Below are 15033 nucleotides of genomic sequence, written 5' to 3'. Positions count from 1 at the left end.
TGTTCCTTTACATTGCCTTTGTCTACTTGTCATCACTTTCTCCTGTTTTCTGCTCTAAGCAGCCCCTGGGGAGGCTTTGTCCGTAATGTCCCTCAGCGGGACCCATTAAGGCTCCAAGAAACTTTGGAGTTGGCATCTGACTTTGACTTCTTGAGAAGTTTCTTCAACTTCCTCTCAGTGTCTGAGGTTCATGGACTCGGCACCAAACCCACCGGAGGGGTCATTAAAATGCCTTGGGCTGCTCCTCTGCTGCCAGGCTGTGCCGGACTCCTGGGAGGGAGGGAGCTCATGGCAAGGGCAGCACTGCAGAGAGACAGCTCTGCCCAGGAGCAGCTCCTCTGCAAAGCGCAGCAGGGCTGAGGGCACTGCCTGCAGGCACCGAGGGGAGAGGAGTGAGGCAGAGAAAGGTTTAAAGGCAGTCAGGAGTGGGGCAAGTGCTGAGGGCTCAAAGGAGGAGAAATCTTCGGGGCCCTTGACACAGTAAGTCTCTGGGTGCAGGGCAATGCAGCTGCAGTTTGTGGAGGGATCTCGTAAAGCTGGCATGGCCCACAGGAATCTCATTCCTGTATAGAGGAGGAGGACCTGCTCCAGAGCAGGGATCCCTGCTGCACCATCAGAGGACAGGGCATGACCGCTGCCTTCTCCCAGGGACGGCTGCAGGGCTATGAAGCTGGGTGTGCAGCCAGGGGTGCCCAGGGCTGTCCTTCAGAGCAGGGTCCCTGCACCCCAGGGGGCTGTGTGCTGGGGCAGGGACTCTGCCGCCTGCCAGGGTCAGCGCTCAGCCTGCCCGGGGAGCTCCCCATGGCGCTGTGGGGAGAAGCTGTGGGTGGAAGGAGAGACCCCCATCAGGGCAGGGTCCTTCTGCTGTCAGGAGGGTGCTGCCTGGCTCAGGGCTGCTCACAGCTGCACATCACCCCCACGACACTGGCAGAGGCAGCTTTTCAAGAAGCACATCAAGGCAGGGGCTACCTGGAAGGAAAGGTGCTTTCCAGGGTCTGTGCTTTCGGTTTCCTCCTGTGGCTGGGGGGAACAGCAATGCGGCTGTCAGGTTTGGGCAAGAGAAGGAGACTCCTACGGCATGACACTGACAGATCAGTAGGTCTTTGAGGAACTGGATCAAGTTCCTTCACCCATTCATTGGCCAACAGAAAGCTCCCTCCTCTCTTCAGGGTTTCTCTGACCTGACTTGCCAACACAGAGATGCCCCTGGGCAGCGTCCTGCTGCCAGGAGGGGTCTTCAGGGCAGAGCTGAGCACACAGCGGGTGGGATGGGCTCTGTGAGCACTGACAGGGAGGAGATAAGGGGAAAGAGAAAGGGCTCCCGGCAGGGACAGCTCCAGGCACCAGAGGCCTTGGCAGGGAGGGAGAGAAACCGGCTGACAGCAACGACTGGTGGGGCGGGTATTTGGGCACTGCCCTATTAGCCCTTCAGTGAACATGTGTTTTACCTACCAAGCCCCCTGGTCTCCTCTTCCACCCAGCAGAGCCTCTGCCCTCAAGGCCCTGGGATCCAGGGCAGGAGCTGCCTCCTCTGCAGCCCCGAGCTCCAGCAGAGGAGACTCTCCTGAGCGCCCATCTCTCCCTCCCTCGCCTTGCCTCCCTTGGCAGAAGCATTGGGGCATTTCTCCTTCTTTCTCCACCTGCCCCCGCTGCTGCTGCTCTTGTTTTCAGGCTCTCTGGGGATGGGGGTCTCAGCTGCAGCTCAGCAACTGGCCCTGCAGCTCCTGCCATGAAGATGTCTCCATGGGAGCAGGACGCCCAAGCCCCCTTCTAGCCTGTGGCTCTCTGGGCAATGCTGTCTGTCCATGGGGTGGGGATAAAGCTGACTCTTTTTGCCAGACACCCCAGCTTCAAGGAATCAAAAAGCTCCTAGATTTCCTGGGGAGGGAGGTTTAAACTGGATTCCTCTGCTCTCAGCAGTATCCAGTTTCCTTTCAAGGGAACAGCTGGGTGTGATCCTCCTCCAGATGGAAGAGGTGCAAGCCCAGGGCAGCTGACAAAAAGTCTGATGGACAGGCTGGCTCTCCTCCTCTGCACTAAGGGTCTGCCCGTTTGCATCCCAGGACTCTCATGTAGCACTCGTAGCGTAGCAGAAATGCCAAGGCTGTCTGCCTTCAAAAAGCACTCCTCAGGTAGGACAGGGCAACAGGAGCAAAAGCCAGACAACCAAACCCCCACAGCTCTGCTCTGCAGGCGGGTGAATTGGGAGGGGCAATGCTGAAATCTCTTTGATTTCATGAGGGGATTTAAACAGCGATCGCTCCGGGTTCCTCTCTGCCTGTTGGTGCACAGCAGGAGTGACTCCTCCAGAGCCCACAGCAGGATCCCTTGCTCCCCATTGCACCCTCAGCCACCAAAAAGCAGAGCTCCAGCCAGGGAGCTGCAGGAAGGTCTTCTGGAAGGACAGAGGCTGGGGGGTGGGGTGGTTCTGTGAGAAATGGAGTAAGTTTTGCTCAGAGAAGTCAGTCCTAACCCTTCACTGCCTTTTCCTCCTTGGACAGGTCCCCATGCCCAGAGGAAGCAAATGTCCAACGGCAGCTCCACAACCGAATTCCTCCTCCTGGCGTTTGCAGACGCACGGGAGCTGCAGCTCTTGCACTTCTGGCTCTTCCTGGGCATCTACCTGGCTGCCTTCCTGGGAAACGGCCTCATCATCACCGCCATAGCCTGCGACCACCGCCTCCACACCCCCATGTACTTCTTCCTCCTCAACCTCTCCCTCCTTGACCTGGGCTCCATCTCCACCACTCCCCAAAGCCATGGCCAATTCCTCTGGGACACCAGGGCCATCTCCTACTTGGGATGTGCTGCACAGGTCTTTCTCTTTGTCTTTTTGATGTCAGCAGAGTTTTATCTTCTCACTGTCATGGCCTAACCGCTACGTTGCCATCTGCAAACCCCTGCACTACGGGACCCTCCTGGGCAGCAGAGCTTGTGTCCACATGGCAGCAGCTGCCTGGGGCAGTGGGTTTCTCCATGCTCTGCTGCACACTGCCAATACATTTTCACTACCACTCTGCCAAGGCAATGCCCTTAACCAGTTCTTCTGTGAAATCCCCCAGATCCTCAAGCTCTCCTGCTCACATCCTACCTCAGGGAAGTGGCTTCTTGTTTTCTGTTTTCTTTGGTTGTTTTGTTTTCATTGTGCTGTCCTCTGTGCAGATCTTCAGGGCTGTGCTGAGGATCCCCTCGGAGCAGGGACAGCACAAAGCCTTTTCCACGTGCCTCCCTCACCTGGCCGGGTCTCCCTGTTCCTCAGCACTGTAATGTTCGCCTACCTGAAGGCACCTTCCATCTCCTCCCCATCCCTGGACCTGGTGGTGTCATTTCTGTACTCGGTGGTGCCTCCAGCAGTGAACCCCCTCATCTACAGCATGAGGAACAAGGAGATCAAGGATGCCCTGAGGAAAGTACAGGAATACACATTATTCCAGCTTTAATAAGGTGCCCACCATCCTCCTCTAACTCCCAGCAATTCAGGAAAATCCCAGCCTATCTTTTGTTCTTCTCTTTCTTTTGTATTTGTTTGTTAAACCTGTGAGAATATTCGTTGTCATTATATATTGTTCATACCACTTCTTCTTAAGCTTAGAACCTTTTTTTTCTGTCTGGTAAACCTAATGTACATCAGGAACCAGGCTCTTTGCGTAGAGAAAGAAGCCAGAACGTAATCATTTGCCTCTCCTCTCATCTCTTTGATCTCCTCTGGAGCTTGGGGCCAGCCCCAGCAGGCAGAAGGGATTCAGGAGCCAAGGGCCCAGCTGCCCCATGGACGAGCAGCCCCAGTGGCCCTCGGGGCTGCCCCTCTCCGCCTCGGCGGGCACTGCCTCTCTGCTGCCTGTGAGTTGGGGCAGCAGCTTCCCTGGAGCCATGGCCAAGGATAGCAGCAGGACGTGGCCTTTTCAGTGCTGCTCTCGCCTCACTTCCACACTCTCCCGCCGCACCCTTGCATTTGTGTTACCCCTAGGCTCTTGTGTAACTCCTGACAGTCCCGTTGTGTCCACAGTGGCATCCCTGTGGCTGCAGGCAGGAGCGGGCAATGGGAACCACTCTGTCAGAGCTGGCCTCCGTGCAAGCACCCCCATAACCAAAGGGGTTCTTCAGGGCAGGGCCAGAAGGCTGGAGGCCTCTTCCAAAAGCTGGTGTCAGGAATACACCCAAGGAGCTGCTCCCTCAAAAGGACTTTTGCTCTTCTGGGGTTCTCCATGGGGACAAGCTCCGAGTCCCAGGGGGATCTGTTAGGGACCAAGGGCTGGACAAAGACCTCCCTTCTTGGTTGCACATGTCCATGCAGACAGCAACTGCTCTTTGATTTATCTGCCGGGCACTGTCCCACCTGCAGTGGGGCTGATGGAAGATGCCGTCCTGGAGAGGAATTGGGAGCTGCCAGGGTTGCTCAGGGGTTCTCCAGGGACAGTATGTGAGTGTGGGTGGTTAGTGAGTGGCACCTCATAAAAGGAGTGACCGTCCAAGGTGGAGTCTTCTGGAGGAAAAGGTGAATCTGAGGACACCATGGGCTAATGAGGGCCCTGCAATGCCAGGAGAGGCTGTGAGGAGCCAGAAGGCAAAGGGACACAAGACTGGAGAGTGGCTCAGGACATCCTCCTGGAAATCCCACGGGCTGGATCTAGTGCAGACCTCCCTCGCCTTTTGTGCCAGTGGAGACACCCCATGGTTCTGCCTAGCCCCTTCCTTGGCCCTGGAGCCATCAAGGGAAGATGGAAAGGGCCTCGGCAGCAGTGAACCCCGTCTGCCTGGGTCTGCTTCCCTCCCCCAGCAGCACAGCCAGTGGAGGGTCACCCCGTGACCTCAGGGCACCATAGTCCCCTTGCTCTGCAGAGCAGCACCGCAAGCTTGGGGCCCTGCAGGGAGCACGGGGAGGGAGCCAGGAACGGCCGGCCAGGCCAGCACGGAAACGCTCACCTGGGAAAGGCTCTCTGGGGAGCAGGGAGGACCCTGGAGAAGAGCAAGGGAGCATTTGTGTGCCTGCAGGGAGGAATGAATGAAAAAGAGAAACCTCTTTCTGCAGGCCCCAGCTCAGGGCCGGCTGCTCTGTCACCTGCCCAGGACTCCTGTGCTGGCCTGGGGAGAGGGGCTGACACTGAGGGGCACAGTCAGTGTGTGGTGGGCATCTCCTGGACCCGAGACCAGGAGTCCTCCACTTTCACTGACCTCCATTTCCTCATGCCATGGTGAACCTCCACCCCTGGGGCTGATGGGGAGCCTGACACCCCTCTCTGCCCCCCAGCAGCTGCTGTGCCCTTCAGAGGGGCTGGGGCTGGGGGGTTAATGCCCAGAGCTCTGCAGCACCATGCAGCGGGCACTGCCATGGGGCCAGCCCACACTGGGCTGCTCTGCGGGGCTGGGCTGGGGAGCAGGCAGGGGAGGTGGGAAGAGCTGGGGAGAGGCTAGGTGGGGCTGGAAAGCGCCCAGGAGAGGACAACACCAATGTTAGCTTCGATGTTTGACCATGCAGGGTGAGGACACGCTCCAGTGGGTGTGTGGTGCAGAGCCCAGACTCCTGGAAGGGAGCCGAGACATGCAGCTGCAGGAGAGAGGAGGCCGGTCTGTGCCCTTGGTGGCATGGACACACCGACAAGGTGCCCCAGGGCATTCGTCAGCCCCCCAGCCTCTCCCATCGCATATTTCCAGCACTGGCCCCTCATCCCAGTTTATGGATGGTTTTGCTCTGTGGCCATCTCCTTCCTCCTTCTGGTCTCGGTGCCTGTGTCGGGGGAAGAGCCAGCCCTGCCCAGCCTCTCTTCTTACCCAGACCTTGGCAGACCCCAGAGCAGGGCTGTCTGTGAACCCTTGTGTGGGACACGGTTGGGGCTTGGCTGGGGCCAGGCACTGGGGGGCTGCAAAAGAAGGAGGGCTGGTGGGGATGGACACTGAGGGCTGCTATGGGGACTCTGGTGGGGGACGTTTCCCCACCCTGTCCTGTGCAGTGTCCGATGAGGGGGCCGTGGGAGCATGTGTTGGGCAGTGGGGCTGTGCTGGTGCAGGAACGGGTCACAGGTTGGAGCCCTAACACAACGATCAGGAGGTGGAAGCAAGGACAGGCTATGAAGGAGGAATTTAGAAAGATGACCTGAGCGTGCAGGTCTGTGTTTAGGAAAGGCAAAGCTCACCTGGAGCTGATGGGGGCTGCAGGCGACATCAAGAGCCAAATGAAGAGCTTCAGCCACTGTGTTTGCAGTAAAAGGTTGGACAAGGCACATGCTGCTGAATGATGAGAAGGGGTTCATAACAGCAGACACAGATGGGGCTGAGGCACTCAATGCCGCCTTTGCCTTAGTCTTTGCTAAAAAGGTCTCCCAGGCCTCTGCTCAGTGAAAGGGCTCAAGGAGGAGGAGAGCACGTATTGACAGGAACCTCAGGAAGTCCCACAAGGACAAGTGCCAGTGTCTGCCCCTGCAGGGGACTCCCCCTGGCAATGGCACGGGCTGGGGGCTGCCTGGCTGGGGAGCAGCTCTGTGGGAAAGGTCTTGGTGGGCAGGGAGCTGGACAGGAGGCCGCCGCGTGCCCTGGCAGCAAGGGAGGCCAGCAGGGCCCTGGGCTCTACGACCAGGAGCATGGCCAGAAGATGGAGGGAAGGGACTCTCCCCCTCTACCTGGAACTTGTTAGACCACATCCAGAACACTGGGTCCAGTTTCTGCAACCCCAGTGCTGGAAAGGTGTTGGCAAGCTGGAGCGGGTTTAGTGAAGGGCCCTGAAGATGCTCAGGGGGCTGGATCACTTTCCCTGTGAGGAAAGGCTGATGAACCTGGCCTTGTTCAGCCTGGAGAAGGCATGGCTGAGGGGCACCTCACAGCAAGGGAGCCCTCACCTTTTTCACCAGAAGGCCAGCCATGCATTGGAACAAGCACTGGTCACCCTGGGAGAAGGCACAGTCCTCCGTCCTTGCAGGTTTTCAAGACCCAACTTGATTAAGCCCTGAACAACCAGGTCTGAATGTATACCTGACCCTGCTTTGAACAGACGGTTGGACTACAGACCTCTCTCTTTTAATGCTGCAGGCCTGATTATGATAGAAATGGTCAGACAATTTTGACAAAAAAACAAAACAATGAAGAAGTAAAGAAAAAGATCTAAAGGGCAGAAATAGTTTAGTATAATTTTCATCCTTTGAAATTCTTTGTGTTCTTGACCTCCTTGTTTTGGTTCATTCTGATTTAATACACCATTCTTTGGGGGGATTTTGTGACCTTTTCTTTTTTTAGAAGGAAAAGCCATTTCCCAAAAGGAAATGGAGGCTGCTTTTCCTATTTCATTAGGAAATCTTCTGCATCAATATCAATTGGAAAATGTTGAGAACACTTTTGCTGTGAGTGGAAAAAAGTAAAAAAAGAAAGACTTCAAAGGAGAAATTCTTTTTTCACTAGCTGTTCATACGATTATGTCTCTTAACTGCACTCCTGAAACCTCTCCAATTTGCTGCCCAGGTCTTGAACACTTGCAGAAAATAATGGGAAGAGACATGGCTTCTTGTGTTTTAACGAGCCCCATGGTGTATTTGGTGACGAGTCCATGAACCTCAGACACTGAGAGGAAGTTGAAGAAACCTCTCAAGATGTCTAAGTCAGATGCCAACACCAAAGTTTCTTGGAGCCTTAATGGGTCCCGCTGAGGGACATTACGGACAAAGCCTCCCCAGGGGCTGCTTAGAGCAGAAAACAGGAGAAAGCAATGAGAAGTGGACAAAGGCAATGTAAAGGAACAGATTCTGAGTAAAGCTGGCTGTGTTCCATGAAGGCAAAGGGCCAAGCCCTGACCCCCAGCCCCTGGGAAGGGAGATCCTGTCCCTCACATGTTGCTCAGGGCTCTTCCTGGGGCACTGCAATGCAGGGATGCGCAATGCCAATTGCAGGACTATGGTACTGTTGTGGTGTAACACCAGCCGGCAACTAAGCACTATGCGGCCGCTCGCTCACTCCCCCGCACCCAGTGGGATGGGGGAGAGAATAGGAAAAACAAAACCCTCATGGGTTAATATAAAGACAGTTTAATAGGAGAGAAAGGAATGAAAAATAATGATAATAATAATAATACTAATAATACTAAAAGGATTAGACTACACAAAACAAGTGATGTGCAATGCAATTGCTCACAACTCGCCGACCAATGCCCAGTTAGTTCCTGAGTCGCAATCTGCCCCTCCCAGCCAACTCCCCCACTTTATATACTGGGCATCATGTCATATGGTATGGAATAGCCCTTTGGACAGTTTGGGTCAGCTGCCCTGGCTTTGTCCCCTCCCAACTCCTTGTGCCTCTCCAGCCTTCTTGCTGGCTGGGCATGAGAAGCTGAAAAATCCTTAACTTAGTATAAACACTGCTTAGCAACAACTAAAAACAGCAGTGTGTTGTCAACATTATTCTCCTACTAAATCCAAAACACTGCACTATACCAGCTACTAGGAAGAAAATTAACTCTATCCGAGCCAAAACCAGGAAGGTACAATGCTTATGGGTCTCTCCTGGGTGGGGCGAGTGGGAATGAGGTCCTGGTGCCATAAGGTTAAAGCGTCTCCTCGTAGGCCCTGGTGGTTGAGATAACAGCCACAGCCAAGGGGAGAAAGACCTCGGCTCTCTTGGCGGCTTTTAGCCTTGCCTGAGCCCTCGATCAGCATAACCACTGGCTGTCCTATGGTGTCCCACACCTGGGCCTCTTTCCCTGCAGGCTGTAGACATCCACCTTGCTTCCTCCACCTTGCTCTCATCTGAGCATCTCACTACCCTTACTGACATCTCTCCATCCTCCCTGGACGTTCCTTCAAACACAAAGCCATGGACTATTCCAGATTTCCTCAGGGTGGCCGATTAGACCACAGCACTGCCCTTGGAGTGACATTTTGTTCTCCTCATATCCAGTCTCAACCTCCCAAGCTGCACTTAGTGGCATTCTTTCTTTCTCATGCTCTTTTCCACTACAAGGAAAAGCTCCATCACCTCTTAAGCCATCCTTCAATCGCTCTCAGACTACTCCTATACTGCCTCCATGCCACCGGGCCAAAGAAGCCCAGGTCCCTCAGTCCCTCTACACAGGTCATGTGCTTGAGGCCCCAACTCCCACCTTGGCAGACTTCCCCTGGACACTGTCCAGTTCTCCCCCACTCCTCCCAAATGGGGAGCCGCACACTGGGACACACCCACGTGTGGGTGCTGTGCTGCTTTTGGCTGGGATAGAGTTCGTTTTCTTCATAGTAGCTAGTACGGGGCTATGGTTTGGATTTGTGCTGGGAACAGTGTTGATAACACAGGGATGTTTTAGTTACTGCTGAGCAGTACTTACACAGAGTCAAGGCCTCTTCTGCTTCTCACCCCACCCCACCAGCGAGAAGGCTGGGGGTGCACAAGAAGTTGGCAGAGGAAAAAGAGGAACTAGTGAATGAATCCCTTATTTTTCTTTACTTGGGTGCATGGATTTTGCTTTACCTGTTAAACTGTCTTTATCTCAACCCATGAGTTTTCTCACTTCTACCCTTCCGATTCTCTCCCCCATCCCACTACAGGGGACTGAGCGACCCATCAGCCATCACTTCCATCACAAGCACATGAACAATCCAAGTGCTTCCTTCTAACCTATCACTTCCTCATCCACCTGCGACCTCACAAGCACCTGCACAAGCCACGGGCCTCCTCCTGCCCTAGCACATCTCCACGGAAATACCACAACACAAGCACCTCCACAAGCCACCTCTCCTTTCAGTCCCACTCACATCCTCACAAAACACTCACCTCAAAAGCACCTTCGCAAGCCAGGGGCCTGCTTCTGCCCAACCACCTCAGCACTCAGCGCTGACATCGCAGGCACCTGCACAAGCCAGGGCCCTGCTCCTGCCCTATCACCTACTCACCCACCAGGGACATCACAAGCACCTCCACAAGCCACCTCCAGCTTCCTGCCCTAACTGCTACACAGCCAACACTGACCTCACAAGCACCTGCACAAGCCACCTGCGCACTCCTGCCCTATCACCTCCTGCTCCACCACTCACAACATATGCCGCTGCACAAACCAGGGACTGCCTCCTGCCCTAGCAATGACTTGCCAACACCACATCACTACCAGCTGCACAAGCCAGGGGCCTGCTCCTGCCCTAACACCTGCTCAGCTCCAAGGCACAGCCCAAGCAGCTGCACAACCCAAGGCCTGCTCCTGCCTTAGCACCTACTCACCCACCTAGGACATCACAACAAGCTGCACAACCCACCTGCACGCTCCTGCCCTAACAGCTACCCAGCAAGCATTCACATCACAAGCACCTCTAAAAGCCACCTCTTCAGTCCTTCCCATTCACCTACTCAGGCACCACGCACATCACAAGGACCTCGACAAGCCGGGGCCTGCCACTGCCTTAGCACCTCCTCAGCCACCTCTGACATCGCACCTACCTCCACAAGCCACCACCTTGCTCCTGACACAGCAACTACCCAACCACTTGCCACACCCAAAGCACCTGCACATCAAAGCTTCCTGCTCCAGCCCTACCACCTACCCAGGCCCATCTCACCTCGCAAGCACAGCAACAAGCCAACTGCCTCCTTCCACCCTATCCCCCACTAACAGCAACGGCGTGCTTTACGCCCAGCCACCAACAAAGCACCATGCACCTGCTTGCTCACTCCTCCCCTCCGGCGGCATGCGGATGACAAAATACAACCAAAGGCTCGCGAGTCCACACAAGGACACGGACGGATCACTCAACAATTATGCTCACAGGCAAAACACACTCCACTTGCGGAAAAAACACATCCATTTCATTTCCTACCAAGCAAATCACACTAGCAGAAAGAGAAAGAGAACCAGATCTTAAAAACACACCTTCCCCCCACCCCTCCCTTCTTCCCGCCCTCACCTTTGCTCACCATACCTCCACCTCCTCCCCACAGTGGCCCAGGGCAACGGCGAATGGGGCTTGCGGGCACTTCATCCAACGTTGGCTCTCATGCTCCTTTCTCAACAGGGGGAGGGCTCCTCACACTCTTCCGCTGCTCCACCCTGGGATCCCTCTCACGGGGATCAGCCCTCCACGACCTTCTCCAACACCACTCCTTGCCACGCACTCCAGGCCTCCAACACCTGCTCCAGCGTGGCCTTTCCCACGCACTCACGGCCGCCTTCGGGCCCACACACCTGCTCCACCCTCGCGTCCTCCACGGCCTGCAGGGGAATCTCTCATCCACCATTAACCTCCATGGTCTGCAGGGACACAGCCTGCCCTCTCACCACGGCCTCCACGGCAATCTCTGCTCCCCCGCGCCTCCTCCCTCTCCTTCTTCACTCACCTCAGGCTCCACAGGCTTCTTTCTCTCACATCCCACTCCTCTTGTCGCTGCACCTCCCCTTCCTTCTTTTTCCACCACACTCTCCCCTTCTGAAATATCCTATCCCAGAGCACCTACCACCGGTGCTGATTGCCTCCCCCTTCCACACAGGCAGCTCCGAACTGCAGCCGCGAAAGCTTCTAGCAGCTTCTCACAGGACCCACCCCTCCAGCCCCACCCCTCTACACAAACCCCTGCCACACAAACCCAACACAACACCTACGACATCACAAGCACCTGCACAAAACACAGGCCTACCCCTACCCTTGCACCTCCTCAGGCACATGTCACAGCACAACCACCTGCACAACCCACCTGCATGCTCCTGCCCTAACACCTACTCAACCACCTCTCCCATCACAAGCACCTGCACAACCCACCTGCAACCTCTTGCCCTAGCAACTACTCTGCCACCAATGACAACACAAGCAGCTGCACAGGGCAGGGGCCTGCTCCTAAACTACCATCTCCTTGCCAGCATGGGACATCACAAGCACCTCCTTCAGCCCGAGCCACCTCCTGCCCTACCACTTACTCATGCACCTAGCACCTCACAAGCACCTGCACAAGCCAGGGGCTGGCCCCTGGCCTCACACCTCCTCAACCACCTGCGACCTCACAAGCACCCGCACAAGCCACGGGCCTCCTCCTGCCCTAGCACATCTCCACGGAAATACCACAACACAAGCACCTCCACAAGCCACCTCTCCTTTCAGTCCCACTCACATCCTCACAAAACACTCACCTCAAAACCACCTTTGCAAGCCTGTGGCCTCCTTCTGCCCAACCACCTCAGCACTCAGCACTGACATCGCAGGCACCTGCACAAGACAGGGTCCTGCTCCTGCCCTATCACCTACTCACCCACCAGGGACATCACAAACACTTCCACAAGCCACCTCCAGCTTCCTGCCCTAACTGCTACACAGCCAACACTGACCTCACAAGCACCTGCACAAGCCACCTGCGCACTCCTGCCCTATCACCTACTGCTCCACCACTGACAACATATGCTGCAGCTCAAACCAGGGGCCTGCTCCTGCCCTAACACCTACTCAACCACCTGTGACACCACAAGCACCTGCACAACCCAGTTACATACTCTTGCCCTATCAACTACTCACTGAGAACGTAAGCAGCTGCACAGGGCAGGGGCCTGCTTCTAATCTAGCAGCTACTTGGCATCATGGGACATCAAAAGCAGCTGCTCAAGCTCAGGGCCAGCTCCTGCCCTACCACTCATGCACCTAGGACCTCACAAGCACCTGCACAAGCCAGGTTCCTCCTTCTTCCCTATCACATCTGCAGGGAAATAGGACAACACAAGCACCTGACAATACCAACACACTTCTGGAGATGAATGGGAAAATTCCTGGAGAGCTAACACGAATGGACTTGCCTACAACATGGACAAAACTCCTCGACTAGCTACCTTGGAAGAGTCTGCAGCTGCTACTTTAGAATTCACCTGTCTCCAGAGAAAGCCCATATGCTCCCGCAGATGCCTCGGAGGAGTCCCAGACAGATACAGGGCACGGACCTGACTCCAACGCACACAAAACACCTTGGGTAGCTACCTTGCAAAAGTCTGGGATGGCTACCTGCGCAATTCAGCTGTCTCCAGGGGAGGCCAAAACACTCTGGACGTTCCTCGGAGGAGTCCTGAGGAGCTACCGGGCATAGACCTGCCTCCAACACAAAGAAAACTCTTCAGCTAATGGAAGAGGAAAATTGTGCTGCTGCTACCTGGGACTTTAGCTGCCTGTCAGGAAACTCAAACCACTCTGGCAGATGTCTGGGAAAAGTCCTGACGCAAAAACAGGAATGCACCTGCCCCCAACATACACAATGCTCTTTGCGTAGCTACCTTAGAAGATTCTGGGGCTGCTACCTGGAAGTCGCTCGTCTCCAAAGGAAACCAAAAGACTCCTGGATATTCCTGGGAGGAGTTCCAGAGAGCTACCGGGCATGGACCTGCCTCCAACATGCACCAAACTCTTGGGGGATCCACCCTGGTGGAGTCTGGGGTTGCTGCCCAGGCCTTCAGCTCCCTCCACAGCAGGACAAAACACGTTGGCAGATGCCTGAGAAGAGTCCTGGGGAGCTACAGGGCATGGACCTGCTTCCCATTTCTATCAGCAATCAGTCATGATTGGAGCAAGGGCAAAGCCTGTATATTTCAAATGCATTTGAGTTACATGACTCCTCAACATATGCCATGACACCATTTCACTAGACTGAAGGCTGACAGCAGTGTACCAGGACACTCCTTTCTGGACACTTCACTCCTGGGTAGAAATCCTAGAGGCTTCCTTTAAGGACAGAAACCCAAAGAGCTAAAAGAACTTCTTTAAATTCAGCACAGCAAAGAAAAAGCAAGCAAGCAAACAAAAACGGCAGGGAAACCCCCGAGGCACTAATGAGGAACAAAGGGTCTCCCTTTGGGAGTCCACTACCCCTCACAAAATGGACAAGTGGCTTAAAAAGAGATTCCTGCAAAGAAACGGCACATCGAAGATAACCTTGATAACGCCAGCACAAGTGACCGCCGTGGAAACGGCAGCGCTGACCCTTCTCCTGCTCCTCCTACGAGCTCTTTGCCAACCACGTGAAGACGCAAAACCAAGCATGAATGAATCAGATCTGAGAAGAGCCTGGCCCCAAAAAATTAAAAATGATCAGGAAGTCCGTTTGAAATACGGCTTCACGTCCACTATCGTGGATGATGAACCTTGCCTTAAGCACATGTCATGCCTTGAGATAGGAGCTAAGGACAGTATGAAGTTACCCCCACGAGCAGATGTTCAAAACCAAAGCACCCAGAACACCCAGACAATCCTGCACCATGTTTTCAGCGATGTTTCAAGTCACGCGATACTCAGTCCACGACTTTACAAAACATCATTAAACTTAACGATAGCAGCCTCCTTGCAGGCTGCTTACTCAAAAGCAAAAACCAAAAAGCCACGTACCCTCGGGGAAACCCTTGTCCTTCCAGGTGGCTGCTGTCTTCCCACGGCTCTTCCTCAAAGCAGGACAAATGACCGTGAATTTGGCAGTCCACACAAATTACGAAGCACACTTACTCCTCCGACAGTCATTACCTATGGGCCAGAAGTCCTCCCACACCCCAGAAGTGCCCATTACTCCTCCAGCAGTCATCCGCTATGGACCGCAAGTCCTCCAGACCTACCTACCTCCCTACCTACCCACCCACCCACCCACCTACCGACTTACTGGAAATGAGTTGGACCACAGCAGAAGTGACACTGGCCAAGCTGGTCACACACACCAGACCACAAATGGTAGTTATAAGACAGAAAACACAACATAAACCACCAGAACTGTAAAAAAAAGCCAACCCGAAGCCACAACATACACAAATCAAAGGCCCTCTCCAAACCCTAAACAGCCAAACAAGCTAAAAAAGGACTCTCCAAAAAAGCAATCCACCCAGAACACAAGAGAAGCCAAAAATAACATAACCCCAGGAACCCAGGCCCAACAAACCAGATCCTCTCCAGAATAATAGCACCCTTTAATCCTGACTCGCTTGAACTCAGGCATCCCAGAACCCTACCACTCTGTAACCCTCGCACACTGTCACCCTAGCATCCCAGAACCCTAGCACACTGTAGCCCAAGATATCCAAAAAATGAACCCAAACTCCCTGGAGATCTCCGGCTGGGCCTTCAGGTGGCC

The sequence above is a fragment of the Gymnogyps californianus genome, chromosome 26 (assembly GCF_018139145.2).
Source record: "Gymnogyps californianus isolate 813 chromosome 26, ASM1813914v2, whole genome shotgun sequence".
Classification (NCBI taxonomy): domain Eukaryota; kingdom Metazoa; phylum Chordata; class Aves; order Accipitriformes; family Cathartidae; genus Gymnogyps; species Gymnogyps californianus.
This window is presented reverse-complemented; position numbering follows the sequence as displayed.